Source organism: Coffea arabica, chromosome 1e (assembly GCF_036785885.1).
Source record: "Coffea arabica cultivar ET-39 chromosome 1e, Coffea Arabica ET-39 HiFi, whole genome shotgun sequence".
Lineage (NCBI taxonomy): Eukaryota > Viridiplantae > Streptophyta > Magnoliopsida > Gentianales > Rubiaceae > Coffea > Coffea arabica.
Window position 1 is genome coordinate 3,714,602 of NC_092311.1, and position 17,142 is coordinate 3,731,743.

General features: G+C 34.6%; 2 long non-coding RNA genes across 2 annotated transcripts; one reads left to right on the top strand and one right to left on the bottom strand.

Moving 5' to 3' along the window:
• Positions 1-5,323: 5,323 nt before the first annotated feature.
• Positions 5,324-6,142, top strand: LOC140021109 (uncharacterized). The gene is made up of 2 exons (XR_011825083.1): positions 5,324-5,541; positions 5,703-6,142. It is a non-coding gene; the product is annotated as an uncharacterized lncRNA (long non-coding RNA).
• Positions 6,143-15,972: 9,830 nt separating this feature from the next.
• On the bottom strand, positions 15,973-16,840 carry LOC140007911 (uncharacterized). Its single transcript, XR_011815359.1, has 2 exons — positions 16,511-16,840; positions 15,973-16,408 (listed from the first exon to the last, which is right to left on the bottom strand). It is a non-coding gene; the product is annotated as an uncharacterized lncRNA (long non-coding RNA).
• Between the last annotated feature and the right edge of the window lie 302 nt (positions 16,841-17,142).

Below are 17,142 nucleotides of genomic sequence, written 5' to 3' on the forward strand. Positions count from 1 at the left end.
TCTGTAGGCTTAACCATTCTGATGATTGGTTTAATTTCTTCTTTAAGTCCACTAATAAAGCTAGACACAAATTATCCTTCGTCTAATTGGGGATTTTCATCAACATTAATGGCTTGAGCTCCTCAAACTTTTCTTGATACTCCTCCACACTCCCAACCTGCTGGATCTTGTTAAATTCTTCCACTATATCCTTACAAATTTTGTTACCAAACCTCTTGCACAAAAATTCCTCAAATTCTGCCCAACCTAGGCTTGTCTGTTCCATCTTAAGGCCTTGAAACCATCTATCTGCCCTCCCTTCTAAAAAACATCTCAATTACCCCTACCTTCTGATTCTCAGGAATATGATAGTTCAGAAAATACTTATTACATTTTCTTAGCCATTCCTGTGGATTTTCTCCATGAAAAAGAGGCAACTCAAGTCTAGGAGGAAGAGGTGCATAGATCCTACCTTCATCTCTTCGGTTGAAGTCACCATTGCTTTCGCCTCCCTTGTTGATCCTATGTTGAGGTGGTGGAGTAGGTAGCAGTGGTCCTTCTCTCACTTCCTCCGCAGTGCTCTTTTCTCTGTTCATCATCATCTGTAGGAAGGAGTTGAATTTCAGCTCTAATCCGCTCATCGCCGCCTCCAATTTCTCCAACTTCATGTTGGAATTCTCCAATTCTGCTCTAACCTCACTACCAAATTCAGCTCGAAATTGCTGCTGAGAAAAGTGAAATGCCTCCATAGCCTCTTGCAATCTTGCTTCCTGCTTCTTCACGTGTTCCTCCAAGGATTTTAGGCCAGTTCCTTCCGCCATAGGAGCTACCAAGGATCGGTAGCTCTGATACCACTTTGTCAGGGTCGGTGAATCAGATTTGGAAATTGGAGGGAAAGGGGAAAAGAGAGAATCAAGAATGAGAGAAATGTAACAGAAATTTGTTATTACAATCAGATATCCTGACCAATCACAGAGCTCCTTATTTATAACCTGATGCAACCGACTAACTAACATTTTATAGTAAAGCGACACCGTTTCTCTTGCAACTGCTTCATTTAACTAGACTCACTAAAACGACGACGTATGATCGTTGTTCCTGACAGTTTCTAGTCAATTTCTTCGCTGGTTTTCACCAAGTTTCATAGACTTTTAGTCTCCTCTGAGTTTGCATTCGACCAGATCGAACATCTGAAAATTCCTGGATGAACCAATTGAACCATGCCAAATTTGTCTTCTTTTTCTGCTGCATTAGGGAAGCTAAAGAACAAGTTTTACTTTAAAAATATGTCTGGTGACCTTAAAATCTTATTGAGGTTCAATTACTTACTGAAGGGATTATGATGACGAACCAGGCTCTAAATATAAATGTTCATAATAAAAAATATAGACACTGCAAGAGAAAGAGAGACTGAGATATTGTCCATGCAGGTCTGTGGTAAATTTATAGCTCTGTCTTTTAGAAAAATCAAAAGACGTCAAAAAGTTGAAAATATGAAGAAAAAGAAAAAGCAGCAAAAGGAAAAGATCTTAGAATTGTCAAATGAACAGCATCACCTACTCAAGTACAAAATAGTTGAAGAGGCAATTTTGGCATGTTTTAGGAATCACTCAACAGCTGCTCACAAATAGGCCTACTCAATAGTGCTTCAGAGACAATTTCAAATATATGGCTTTATTGGGTATTGTTTGGAACCCAAGTTTTTTATCAAGTTTGTCTGCTATAAGTTTTTTAAAAACATTAACTACAGTAACCTTAAAAAATTTCTCAAAATATTCAAAAATTTACACATTTCAAAAAATTAAAAAAAAAACTTTTACAATAAGTTACAGTAAAGTTTTAGACAGACTTCTAAAAAACTCACCTTTCAAATAGGGATGAAAATGTACTTCTAAAGAAAGGTGCTTAGTCATCCGCATAGATCACCTCTTTGGAGACAACATTGGAACATCTTATGTTTCACTTCTCATGGCTATATACTCTCATTCACAGAAAGAAAACAAGATTGACCAAGAAAGTAGCATGTCGAATTCTCTCCAGAGGTGGATTTGCATATTTACCTTATATATGAAGCTTCATATTAAGATACGAATGATGTTGAAAACTCAAAATCAGTGCATAGTATGTTATGCTCTTTCTTGATAAATATCTAGAAAAAAAAACTATTTTCCAAATTGTTTTGTCAAATAAAATCAAATTTCTCGACACAAGGGGCTAATTACTCAGATTATAGTCGAGAAAAAAAAAAGTTCGGACATGTACCGATCTGACAAGGTCGTGGTATAAATCTATGGGTACCGGGCCATGTCAGCCCGGCACCCAAACTTCATCCAATTTTTTTTTTACTTCTGACACCGCTGCCGAGCTCACAACCCGGCAGCAAAAAAAAAAATTTTCAAAAAGGCTGTCGGCAACCGGGCTGACAATGCCCGGTAGCCGACAAGGTCTGATGGAGCCCGGCAGCCAGTCAAATTGTTTTAAAAAAAAAAAGAGAAAATGACCTGTTTCATCCCTCACATTTCGTAAAAATATTCTTTTTGTCCCTCACATTTAAAACGAAGCAAATTGGTCCTTCACATTTAAAAACCGAAACTTTTACATCCTAGAAATAAACTCTCAGTTGTGAATCAAACCATCTAGCAACCCGGTTACAAATTCTAGAGGTAGAATTGGTAGATCACTCACAAAACATATTTCCAACAAATAAATTAAAATAATTAAAAAATCTTAATTAAAACCCATTTGCTTTTTCAAAAGAACAAAATAGTGCTAAAGCTCTCAAGCACTAAACCCTTAGACAAATTCCTCAGTTTTGTTGCACTAAGGGTTTAGTGCTTGAGAGCTTTAGCACAATTTCGTTCTTTTGAAGAAACAAATGAGTTTTAATTAAGATTTTTTAATTACTTTAATTTATTTGTTAGAAATATGTTTTTGCGAGTAATCTACCAATTCTACCCCCAAAATTTGTAACCGGGTTGTTAGATGGTTTGATTCACAACTGAGAGTTTATTTCTAGGATGTAAAAGCTTCAGTTTTTAAATGTGAAGGACCAATTTGCTTCGTTTTAAATGTGAGGGACAAAAAGAATATTTTTACGAAATGTGAGGGATGAAACAGGTCATTTTCCCTAAAAAAAAAATGCAAAGTGGTCAGCAGGCTTGTGGACCAAAAAAAAAAAATTGGCTGGCAGCTCCCGTGAAGCAAAAAAACTGAACGAAAAGAAAAAGTTAGTACGTAGCAGATCATTTCCAGTGCATGTTTTACAATTTCAAATATTTGAATATGGGGATTTAGCGCTATTTTCATCTTTTATTATTATAATGCTTATCGCTATTGGGTGTATTCACAATTTGACAATGTCATGTTATGCATTTTTTCTTCTTTTCATTTTTTTGCCTATTTTGTTTTTATATTGCACAACAAATTTATATTTATAAAATTATGTAGTCTATTAAAAATTATATAACAATTTTAACAAATAATTTCTCAACAATTTGATACCTGCATCTTATTGTAAAATGAATGAGATTTTTTTGTTTAAAACAGCCTTTGTTTAGTTTAACATCGTATAGAAGTAATTATTGATTTAACAAATCTATTTTCATCTAGTTCTATTGTTCGAATTTTGAAATATAATTTAATTAACTCCAAAAATAGTCGGATTTAGTACGTTAGGCGGCGTAAATTTTGGATAAAAAATAAGGGCGAAATTGTTGTATTGGAAAATGGATGAAATTTTCAAAATTATTTAGTGAATTTTGTATATGTCAAAACAAATATTGTGGTACATTTTATTTTTTAATTGAATTTCATATTTGAAATAATTGAGGCGTAAATATAAAAGAAAATTTAGTGCAAAAAAGAAAATTTTAATTTGAGTATACAGTAACTTTAGTTGTAAATAGTATTAGGATATGAGTTTCAATCGGTTATGATCAGGTATTATAATTATAATAATAAATAAAGGTGATTACTAATATAAAGTACTTATATGAATTTTAAAAAAATTTCTTGCCATTTCATCTTGTCTTTCCTTCATATTAAATTAAATATTTCAATAATACAATTTAATGTATTTATATTTATGTTCATCTTAAATTGATAATTTTATTGAATAATTTAAATATTTATAAAATCTTTATTTCAATTGAAACTTAATAGACAACTAGTTAAAATGCCAAAAAAAGAAAAAAATATTATTCATTCGACTCAATGTCATATAGTTACTTATATTATAATAGAATATTTAATTAACTATTTTAATTTATCAAATATAAGTATTGGACATTAGATGATGAATAAATTTTTAAGAGAACTTTTATTGTGATTTTAAAATATATAATATTTTCACCCATGCATAATTCGCTTTCTCCGGTATCCGAATATACTTCTTCGTCCGTCTCCACATAGTAGAGTTGGCCTTCTTGCATTGCTTCTGCTTCTTATGCGCAAAAAAGTGAACTTTCCACCGTAGACGTAACCTATTGTTCAATTTAGATAGTGGAGCGTTAGCAAATTTTAATTTTTTAAAAAAATTTGTTGTGCAATATAAAAACAAAATAGGCAAAAAAAAGAAAAAAATGCATAACTAATTATATACAACTAATTGATGGACCGCTTTGCATAAGTCGATTATTTCAATGCATCCCCAATATAGATGTCAAAATAGACATCTTGTTAATAAGTTGCCTTTGTTAAACCGCTTTGCATTTTTTTAAAAAAACAATTTGACAGCTTTTTAAAAAAAAACAATTTGACAGCTTTTTAAACAATTTGACAGCTTTGTTCAACCGCTCTGCCTGGCAGCCATCAGACCTTGTCGACAGCTTTTTTTAAAAAAAAATTTGACATAGCCCGGCAGCGATGTCAGAAGTCAAAAAAAAAAAAAATTGGATGAAGTTTGGGTGCCGGGCTGACACGGCCCGGTACCCATAGATTTGTACTACAACCTCGGCCCGGTACCCATAGATTTGTACTACAACCTTGTCAGATCGGTACATGTCCGAATTTTTTTTTCCTCGACCATAATCTGAGTAATTCGCCAGCACAAGGGGACATTGATTCCATATTTGGAAAAATATATGCATTAGGACCCTATCCCATGCTATGCTATCAATGCAATGTTTTGAAAACCGGACTGGACCGGCCGGTTCAATCGATCGAATCACGAACCGGTCATGTCTCCGGTCCGGTTCACTACTAAAGTTGACTTGTTATAAGAACCGGTCAAAACCGTTAGAACCGTTCAATCCGGATTGACCCATTGAACCACGGTTTTTTATTTTTTCCTAATTTTTTAAATCAAATTTAAAAGTCTTGAAAGGTGAAAACGCATCTTCCCAACTTTTCTTTCTAACCCTAATTTCTAATGACGGCTGCCGCACACTCTCTCTCATTCTTAATCTCTTCTCCAGTTCTCTTTCTTCTTGTTTCAAATTAAGAATCCAAATTTTCAATGGTATCGGCTTCTTAAATATGGGGTTTCTCAACTTCAATTCTCTATTTTTTCTTGCAAAAGATTGGATTAATCTCACAAATCTTAACTCTCAAGACATCGTCCAGGTTAGTTTCATTTTTTTTTTCATTTATTTGTTTATTACTTGGCGTTTGACAGATTGTATGATTCTTGAGGTCTGCAATTTTTGGTAGTTTTATTTTTATTGTTCGATTTTTCTTTGAAGAGCAATTTGTCTATTTCAGTTTTTTTTCTTTTTCTTTTGTAGGTAAGAATTTGAATGCCATGAGAGAAAACCAGTGCAGAAAGCTAATTTACTTGATCAACTATTATGTCACAAAACTCAGGATTCAATTCCTAGTTTTGGTATTGTATATGTACTTCATTTTTGTTGATTATGTACTGGAAAATTCTTGAAGTACTTTGCACTAAAATATATAATTTATTTTGGCTGCTCTTATCCATTAGGAATACTCAAGAACATAATCTTTATACTAGGCCGACAAACGATGTTAGGGACACTATTTAGTGGATTTTCCAAAATATTGCAACAGGCTACACTTGCAATTTTTGTGCCTATTCCAGAGCATGATGATCAAATTGCGTGGCTTGAAAATTCTTCAGGGATGTTTACCGTAAAGGATGCTATGAAAACATTCCGGCCCGAGGTACCGCTGTACATTGAAGTAGTTTAGTATGGTATGAAAATCACATTCCTAGACATGTTTTTATATTGTGTTTGGTATGTAACAAAGACTTAGTACGCTGGATTTGAGGAAATGCGGTGTTCTGAGTTGGGGAAAAATTCCTAGAACTCATGAAAATTGGATTCTACTTGTAGAGTGGGGCTTAGATTTTAAGCAATTTGTTGGTTTGCGATGCTTAGTGTTATTTTGCTGATGTAGTTTGAGGATTTCCTCGTGTATGTGCTACATTGCAAATCATTAATGAAGTTCTTTCTATTTTGCTAAAAAAAAATTATTTTTTTGATAGGTATAACTGAGATGAATTATTTGCTTGATTTTACAATTTAAAAAATTAATCTATGAAAGTCAAGTGGTTTGAAATATTTAACTTTTTATCAAGTGATGTCTTGAATTAGTCTATGAGATTTCTTATTCTGTGCACATGTATGTGTGTAATACATATATATATTTATATATATATATATAAATCATTGAATCAGGATTGAACCGGTTCGACCGGTCGAACCTCGACCCTCTCACCTTACCGGTTTAATTAACGGTTCGAGTTTCAAAACATTGGATAAATGAGGTGTGGTCTACCACAGACCGGTGATTGTGTCATGTCCTTCCGCTTTTGTTTCAATCAATATTGTCTGGTTGTCTTCTAGGCCCCCAAGAAACGATCATGATACGCATGAAGGCTGTGCTATTTCTGATTTATCCACAAAATTCTGAGCCTCACAAGTTGAAAAGTATACGTGTACGTTTTATTTAGCCTTATCACCATCTTTTGAGTGTTTCTTGAGCCAAACAACACATTATTATGTGTGTACTGGCTAGGGATGTACATCGAAATCGAATTCGGTAATTTTGAATTTTGAATTCGAAATTTTTGGAAATTTGGACATTAGAAAATTCGGCTGATTTCAAATTCGATTTCACAAATTTTGAATTCGAATTCGTCAATTCAGAATTCGGTAGTAATCGATTTCACCGAATTCTAATTTTTATATTATAATTATATATAAGTTTTGCTAAACTAAATGCTAACTTTTGTATAATATATGTTTAAATTTATAACATAGTGTACAACTAACTTAATAAAACTTATTATTGTATTGTTATATAATATAATTATTAGTTAGATGTATTATTATATATTATAAATTTTATATTACATATAATATATATATATATAACATACGAATTTGAAATCGAATTAGGTATTCGATTTTTTATTTCGAATTGTGAATTTGAAATCAAAAATTCTATTTTGAAAAAATACATTCCCGAATTTGAACCAAATACTGAATAAATATTAATATGTGAAGAATTTTTAACAAAAGATTAAAGTACATTCCTCTTTTAAACAACCTTTTTCTTCTTCATACATTACAACAAACGGAAGAACTGCAATCCAAATGCCATCAAAACAAACAAACAATATCCCAACACAAATTCCAAATTTTTGCCCCTGACACCTTTGGTTTTTGCTGAGCTAGCATCATTGTAGGCTTAACTAGAAAAGCGTCTTTGTTTCTTTTCTGAACCTAAAATCATCATCATCCTCCAATTTTGTTAAAGATTGATACTCAGCTTTTCCAGGGAACACTTTGTAGAGTCCCAAGTAAAGACACATACCAAAAACTGTAACTCCAACTAGATACCAGCTAAATTGAATGTTCACCAATGATTTAGCTCTGGCAAGGGCTGTGCAAATCCTGACATACACAGAATATGGTCTTGCAATGGCTTGCTGTGTTTATGCGTTTTTACTGGTGGGAAGTACTGTTGTTGTGAATAGTACATTTGTAACCCCACCACAAATAAATCTATCAAACTGCCTGATCTTGAGAGTCCTCTGGCATCAAGAATATTGTCCATGACTATAGCATTTGATCCTTACGTGTCGCAGTACTATAAAGCTGTTTGTGTTTCAATTGTCGGAATGCAATATCGCTTCTCTATCTACTCATCTGAAACCAAAATCTGGAGAGAAGCTGGTAATGCTTTGGACATAACCAATGAGGATCATTATCTTAAAAGAGGTGTTTTCTGTAATAATTCTGTGCATTGGATTAGCAAGTTGGGGCCTTTTTTGCATTTTGATACGGATAAAGAGTGCGTTCAAATGATGCCGGCAACTCCAATACATATGGGAAAGTGAAAAAAGGTTGATTCTGCACTTTCGGTCTTCAAAGGGGCACCTGCATCTGATTGAATTGCGGAGGTCAAACACTGCTTTGGCATACTTCTTGGAGATGAAGAGGGACTACTAAGAATGGGTTCTTCTGAGGTACAGTGTTAATTTTAGTCAGTTAACTAGAATACGCACTGCTTTGGATTTCTGTCGTATGAACTGCATACGGTATTATTTTCCGCTGGAGAATGAACCTCACAGATTCTGCCTCGTAATATCGACTGCTCACGCGACTGGTGCAACTCTCTCATAATTCAAAACATTTTGATAGGGTAAGGTCTCCTTGTGAACCTGACCAGGGTTTCATGAATCATGACACAATTCAAGTGGTACAGATGCGACCCTCATATCATGACCCTCACAGCTGTTTGATCGATGCCGGCAAAAGTAAAGCTATCAGAAGTTTATTTAGTGAAGGATCTTGCAATTCATGTATTATGTCAAACCTGACATTCACCTTTCCTGGTTCCAAAGATAAGATTATACAGGTGCTATGTGTATCGATTGAACTCTACATGCAAACATTGATTAATCCATACTCCTTTTTTGGGATATGTTTAAGTGTTTGTTCTAGTAAATTCTGTAAATCTCTCAATAGGTACATCTTTACGACTAGGATGATCAGCTAGTTTGGGACAGGAACTTGAGATGCAAACAGGTACTATCTCATGAAAAGAGATGCATGATTTAGAAGGAAATGGTCTGAGCAAGATGCTGAACATGGTTTATGGTTTCGATCTTACTTTCCGTCGGTATATATAGTATATCAGTCAATATATCAGGAATTGGAATAGATTTCTGCAGTATCTTCGATTGAACTCAGCTGCAGGATTTCTTGAAGTTGAATTTCAGGTATAGTTTTCCAAAATAAAACCAATCAAAGTTTTACAAAGTGAAGAGATGGAAGTAGCTTTTGGTCCCAAGTTTAGGGAACCAACCTCAGATGGGCATGCACAACCCCACCACATACTACTGTTTTTGCATGGAGTCTTGGGAGTTGCTCCAACTTAAAATTGATCAAGGAATAAGATCAAAGTACATGAAAAGGCAGCATCATTTTCATTTCCAGTGTCTCTTGGCCTAAACCAGTTACCACATTTTACGAGATTTCTATCATTTTCAATTGAAAGCCATGTGCAGAATAAATCAACTCAAACTGGAAATGAATTGCGTCTTGGCATGGACTTTGTTCAAGCGGAGTTAGAAAAGTATCATTTACTCCTTCATTGCCTGCGTAAACTTATGTACAAAAATCAGTTTGGCAATCTTTTTTGGATCACAGTCAACTTGCCTGGTAAAGTGAGTTTAGCAAGTTGAGTCAGCTCATGCTTGCAGTTCCATATCAACTTTCAATGGTCTTGGTTTTTTTTTTCTCCTCTTTTCTTTTTTGATTAAAGTATTAGATTATTTTGTAATTTTATTGGCATTGATTAACTTTGTTTTTTCAAAAATACAAGGCTAAATAAGAATTGATAAAGCCCACCACCATAATAATACTACTATATATGATCCACCGCGGCCTAGATTTGTCTCAACCACATTTTGGGTACAAATTTTTCCCGATTAATTATTTGGTGTGATATGCAAGTATGTGCTTGATTTTCTCATATTGGGATTTTTAAAACCCCAGCAAGTAGAACATTGTTCTTTTTGGATTTTGGTTGTATTCATTGGTCTGTACCTTTTTCTTCAGACTGAGCGGCTAATTTTTTGTCATCCTCTTGTTGGATAATTGGCTACAACAATGTTAACACTATCTGCTTGAGTCGTGCGTAGCACTGTCCTAAGAAACTATTTCATGAAATTGAAATATTTCCCCAGGATTAAACAAGCCTTCTTCTATTTATTGCGAACAAGAAAGACAAACTTTCTTCTTGTTGCAAACTAGAAGGACCAGAACTAGCAAATTAAAACCAGCAGATATATATATAAAAAGGATGAGAACAGAATTATCAGGAAGATATCAACTAACAAAAAAAAAAAAAAAAAGAGAGAGAGAGAGAGGGATAGAGCAGCTATCAAAAGATATTAACTGAAGCTGCTGGGGTGATTTTCTGAGGGAGAAGTGGATCCTATTTATAGACTTCAGAGTGAGGTGCAACCCTTCTCACTTCCGATGTGGGACAAAGACTGCAACCCTTCTCACTTCTCAATGTGGGACAGAGAAAATAATACTTCTCATTTTTTCGATGTGGGACAAAGAATATTTTTGAAATACTATATATTTTACAACAATCTCCCACCTATTTCAAAAAAATTCTTTGAATAAAGGAAGAATTTTAAAAGTACTCTGCTGGATTTGGTTGAAATGTAATTAGATTGGTGTCTTTTGGACTATGAACCAAACATAGATTGATAAAATATGATCTACAGAATTATTGGTGAAATATAAATTTCTATGAACCAATAACTCTTGATGTATGACAGAGATTTTATCAATCACATTACAACCCATAATTTGCTGTTAACGCGATTTTGCGCTTTTTGGCCGTGCGCCTGCCTGGTTATTCATGAGAGCTCTAAAGATTTGACCAATGACTCTTATAGGAGCGGCCCCACTCCACTCTCATATAGGTGAATTCATCAAGTGTATATTGCTTTAACTACACCTCCCTAATGGGATATGAATTCATTAAGAGTTTTAACTCATCCTCACAATTACTCAAAGCACTTATCTCTAGAGAGACTTAAATTGAAGTGCTTTACCATCAATATTGACTTGTTATTACCCATATGAACCTACTTCATGGGATCACCAATCACATAGGTTGGGTTACTGTCTCTATTGACAACTTGTTGGTCGAAGTCCCATTTCTTTTGTAGTTTGAAGAATCAATTTTCTTCCTACGGGTTTAGTCAGAGGATCGGCCAAATTCAACTCTGACTTTACATAATCAATGGAAATAATTCCATCTCTAAGCAGCTGCTTTACGACATCATGTCTCAATCTCATGTGTCGACTTTTACAATTATACGATTTATTTTTAGCTATGGCAATCGCTGCTTGACAGTCACAATGTATGGACACAGGAGGCAACAAATCCTTAGTTGAAGGAATATTAGCTAAGAAATTTCTCAACCACTCGGCCTCAGTCCCTGTCAGTTCCAGAGCTACAAACTCTGACTCCATTGTTGATCTAGCAATGATTGTCTGTCTAGCAGATTTCCATGCTATTGCACCACCACCAAGGGTGAACACATAACCACTAGTGGATTTCGTATCATTTGAATCAGAGATCCAATTAGCATCACTGTAACCTTCTAATACAGTGGGAAATCCACTATACAGGATACCAAAATTCATGGTACCTCTCAAATATTTCATTAGTCTGACTAATGCAAACCAATGCTCACGGTTGGGATTATGAGTATATCTACTCAGTCGACATACAGCATAAGCTATATCAGGTCTAGTAAAATTCATCAGATGCATCAGACTCCCAATAATCTGAGCATATCTAGACTGAGCAATTGGGTCACCATTATTTTTCTTTAATTGAGTGTTAGCATCATAAGGAGTACTCACAGGTGTCACATCATAATTTTCAAACTTCCTAAGAAGTCTTTCTGTATAATGTTCTTGTGACAACATTATACCATCACATTTCCTTATGATTTTAACACCCAATATTATTTTGGCTTCACCCAAATCTTTCATATCAAAATTAGAAGACAAAAAATATTTAGTACTATTTACAATATCTAGACTAGTACCAAATATAAGCATGTCATCCACATATAAACTGATTATCACATATTGATCATTTATAATTTTGACATATACACATTTATCCACTTCTACAGACGAGAAACCATCTTTCATCAATACTTGATCAAATTTCTCATGCCACTGTTTAGGAGCTTGTTTTAGGCCATAAAGAGATTTAATTAGTTTACAAACCTTATTTTCTTGTCCAGATACAATACATCCCTCAGGTTGAAACATATAAATTTCTTTTTCTAAATCACCATTTAAAAAGGCTGTTTTGACATCCATTTGATGAATAACAAGTTTATGGATAGAAGCTAAAGCAAATAAAACTCGAATAGACGCAATTCTAGTTACTGGTGCAAATGTATCAAAATAATCAATATTTTATTTTTGAGAAAATCCTTTTGCTACTAAACGAGCTTTGTACTTTTCTATAGAGCCATCAGAGTTATATTTTCTTTTAAAAATCCATTTGCAACCAATAGGTTTTGCACCAGGAGGTAAGTCTACCAAAATCCAAGTTTTATTTGACAAGATAGAATCTATTTCAGATTTAATTGCTTCTTTCCAAAATTTACACTCAGGAGAAGAAATAGCATCGGAGTATGTTAAAGGATCATTATCAACAAGAAAGGTTTGGAATTCATTTCCAAATGAAAATTCTTTTCTTGGCCTTTTGCTCCTTCTTAATTCCTCAATTGGAATAATTTCCTTATTTATTTCAACAGGTGCATGAGAAATTTTACTAGACAGTGGAAAAATATGTTCAAAAAATTCAGCATTCTTTGTCTCAATAATTGTATTACAATCAAGTATATCACTTCTTAACACAAGAAATCTATATGCAGCACTATGTTCAGCATATCCAATAAACATACAATCAGAAGTTTTAGAACCTATTTTCCTTTTCTTAGGTTCAGGCAACAAGACTTTAGCAAGACACCCCCAAACTTTTAAATATTTCAAATTTGGTTTATAATTTTTCCATAACTCATAAGGTGTTTTGCCAGTCTTTTTATGTGGGATTCTATTTTGTAAGTGACATGCAGATAATATAGCTTCTCCCCATAAATTATCTGGAGCATGAGAACTAATTAACATAGAGTTCATCATTTCTTTTAATGTTCTATTTTTCCTTTCAGCTACTCCATTAGATTCTGGAGAATAAGGTGGAGTTATTTCATGTATTATGTCTTCCTGTTCACAAAGGTTATCTAAAGTTAAATATTCTCCACCCCTATCTGATCTAATTCTTTTTATCCTTTTATTAAGTTGATTTTCTACTTCAGACTTATAGGATAAAAAGGCATTATAAGTATCATCTTTATTTCTAAGTAAATAAACTTTGGTATATCTAGAATAGTCATCTATAAAGGTGACATAATACCTTTTCCCACCTCTAGTCATTGTTTGTTTTAAATCACCTAAATCAGTATGAATTAAATTTAATAACTCAGTTTCTCTATGGACAGTTATACAACTTTTCTTTGTTATTTTAGCTTCTGCACATATTTCACATTTGTCCATATTATCATTAATACCAGAAATTAGACCACATGATTGCATTTTCTTTATATAACCAATATTAACATGTCCTAATCTAGCATGCCATAAAGAAATGGAATCAACAATATAAGCAGAAGAAGATGCATTTTCATTTATCACATTGGAAATATTAAGTACAAAAAGTCCCTGATTACAATAGCCTTTCCCTACAAACACATTATTTCTTGTCATTACAATCTTTTCAGATTCGAATGATACTTTCACCCCAACTTTTCCAAGCAAAGCCACAGAAACAAGATTTGCCCGAATATTTGGAACATGCAGCACATCATTAAGAGCCAAAGTATTTCCTGAAGTGAGTTTCAATAGTACTTTGCCCTTACCCAGAACTTTAGTAGTTCGTGAGTCTGCAAGGTAGACTATTTTTTTCATCATCCCCTATTGAAGTATAGGAGGAAAACGCTTCTCGATTTGCACATATGTGCCGAGTAGCCCCAGAGTCTACCACCCATTCTTTAACATTAGCTGCAATGTTCACTTGAGAGATGACTGCAGCAATTATTTCATCTCCTTCGGTTAAATTAACCTTAGGAGGATTACCATTTGCTTTGTCACCTTTATTGTATCTATACAGGGCAACATAATGTTCTGATTTTCTACAATAATGGCAATTGCCTTTCTTTTTCTTAAAGTTGGGAATATTAGGCTTGTAATTGGAATTTTTTAGTCTATTATACTGGGACTTATTGGCTTGCATATAGCTACAATACACGTCAAATAATTCATTTAAGAGTGTTTGTAAAATAGTATGCCTACATACCTTATTGGCATATTGCCACGATTCTTGTATTTTGACATCTGTGGTTGAAGCAGGTTGGGACTCCGTTAGTGCATAGACCACTCCATGGATGTCGAGTCGTGAGTGTACTCGTTCTTGCCACCTTTTGAAATTTTCATTGGCGAAAATTTCAATTTTGGATACATCTGGAAAGGGCTTGGCGAATGGTAGTGCCACTGCAACAGTTGCTGATGAAGGCTGCGGGGTGCTAACATTGTCAGATGCCTTAGTTTCTTAGATTGTTGGATAATTGGCTACAACAATGTTAACACTATCTGCTTGAGTCGTGCGTAGCACTGTCCTAAGAAACTATTTCATGAAATTGAAATGTTTCCCCAGGATTAAACAAGCCTTCTTCTATTTATTGCGAACAAGAAAGACAAACTTTCTTCTTGTTGCAAACTAGAAGGACCAGAACTAGCAAATTAAAACCAGCAGATATATATATAAAAAGGATGAGAACAGAATTATCAGGAAGATATCAACTAACAAAAAAAAAAATAAAAGAGAGAGAGAGAGAGGGATAGAGCAGCTATCAAAAGATATTAACTGAAGCTGCTGGGGTGATTTTCTGAGGGAGAAGTGGATCCTATTTATAGACTTCAGAGTGAGGTGCAACCCTTCTCACTTCCGATGTGGGACAAAGACTGCAACCCTTCTCACTTCTCAATGTGGGACAGAGAAAATAATACTTCTCATTTTTTCGATCTGGGACAAAGAATATTTTTGAAATACTATATATTTTACAACAATCATGTTAGATAGCAGAAACTATAGCAAATGCATTATATTTTGCCAATGTTTTGGTACACGTAAGGTCAATCGTAGGTGCTACACCATGAATTTGCATTCAATTGCTACACCAGATGTAAATGCAGAATTTGTATATCCTTGGATGGGATTTGTTGCAAATGTTCCTGATGACAATAGAAATGGATAAGATGTTGGAAGCTGTGGCTCTGAGGTTAAGAATGATCTGACTATGAAAGGGTTTAATCCAATGACTGTGCAACCATTCTGGAACTGTGCAACATTATCAGGGTATGCAATAGTTGAGTTCAACAAGAACTAGACAGGATTGTCTTCAGGCAATGGCGTTTGAAGAGAATTTTGAAGCAGAGAATCTTGGTAGGAGGGATTACTATGAAGCATATAACGGGTGATAAGCATGGTTCAAAGTCGCGGTCACGGCCTGGACCGTTCCACGCCAGTCTTGGCATATCGGTCACGGTGAGACGCAAATTTTGAATCATTTAATATTCTAAAAATTGTAAATAATATTCAAAAATATGCTGAACAAAAATAATTAACAAAATTAACAAAAGAAAATTTGTCAAATGTAAATTTGTGAGTTGACTCGGACCAATTCGGCCGAGACTATCAGTATCGGAGACTTTTCAGACGAGTTCTCGGTGAATCAAGTATCTCGGAGTCATCTCATTTCGATATCATATCAGAGGGTTCGTTCCGGTGACAACTTAGCCGAGTTGTCTCGGTCTCGGCAGAGACTTTGAACCATGCTTCCGGGTGATAAGTGGTATAGATGGGTTGCCTGTGCTGATGATTATCATTCATCAGAATTAATTGGAGAATATCTTCAAGAGAAGGCAGATTTGACGACTATTGCTGATATTGAAGCAGAAGTGAAGTGAAGCAAATAACTTCACGGCTTATTGACAATTTTACCAAGGAAATACAAGATAACTGCAGGTCCCTCAGGGTTTGTGAGCGTAAATACAATGAAACTATTATACTCTCATTCGATTTGATGACTCGAAATGATGAGATGGGTCGATTCCATAATGAAAGTGTGTACTCATTCCTCACATCCAGAGAATGATATCTTTAGTTGTTAATGATTTGATGCAGTGTTATTTCGCTTTCACCCTTTTCACTAGTGACAATATCTGCATTGATTTTCCCTCACTTTCTTCCGTTCACATGAATCAGAGATACGAAAGATGCAGGACACCATGCTAATCAGTTGAAAAGGTATCTTCAGAGCATGCAGCCAGAGGCATGGAAACAAAAGCTGATTGAGCGTAAGAAAGAATTGGAGAAACGGGAGGTTCAGAATGAAATAGAGAGGCAAAAACTTGAACTACAGAATAAAATGGTACATATCTGAACATACCATTGAAGATAAATGAGAACAACCCAACCCACATTGAACGTATGCAATACTAGAATTTGGAACTGCAAGCAGAAAAAGAGAGCAACAATCAACAGAGGAATAGCATTCCAGCAGTTGAAATATAAACCACTCAAATCAAAAGCTAAAAGAGTTCGCAACCTAATGAAATTGTTAGCCTTGTTTTGTTGTTTAATAGATGAAACTTGACATTACTGTACCCTTCTTCTTTTGAGTTGTTCAACAATGATATATGATATGTTCCAGTCGCTGAACAATCTCTGTAGTTAAGCGGTTCCTATATCTATGAACTTCTGTCAAAACTGGTAATCAATTTAGCTTCAATTTCTTCGTCATCTGTACCGGGCGAAGGGGTCTTCAATCTGGCCGTGAAGGAGGAGAAAAAGGGCGAAAGGGAAATTGGAAAAAAAATGAAGAAAGGGACGGCCAAATCTGAGAGGAACAACACTAGTTGCAATGATCGTATGCTCTCCTTGGCTGCTGAAGAAGTGGAAGACAGCGTTGCTGAGTTGGATTCTGCATCATCTGTTGCTACTCCTTGGGATGTCTTTTCTCTCTTGTCCTTTCTCATTTATGGGTCCCTGCTTTGTAGAAAAGCTGGAAAGATTTGAAAA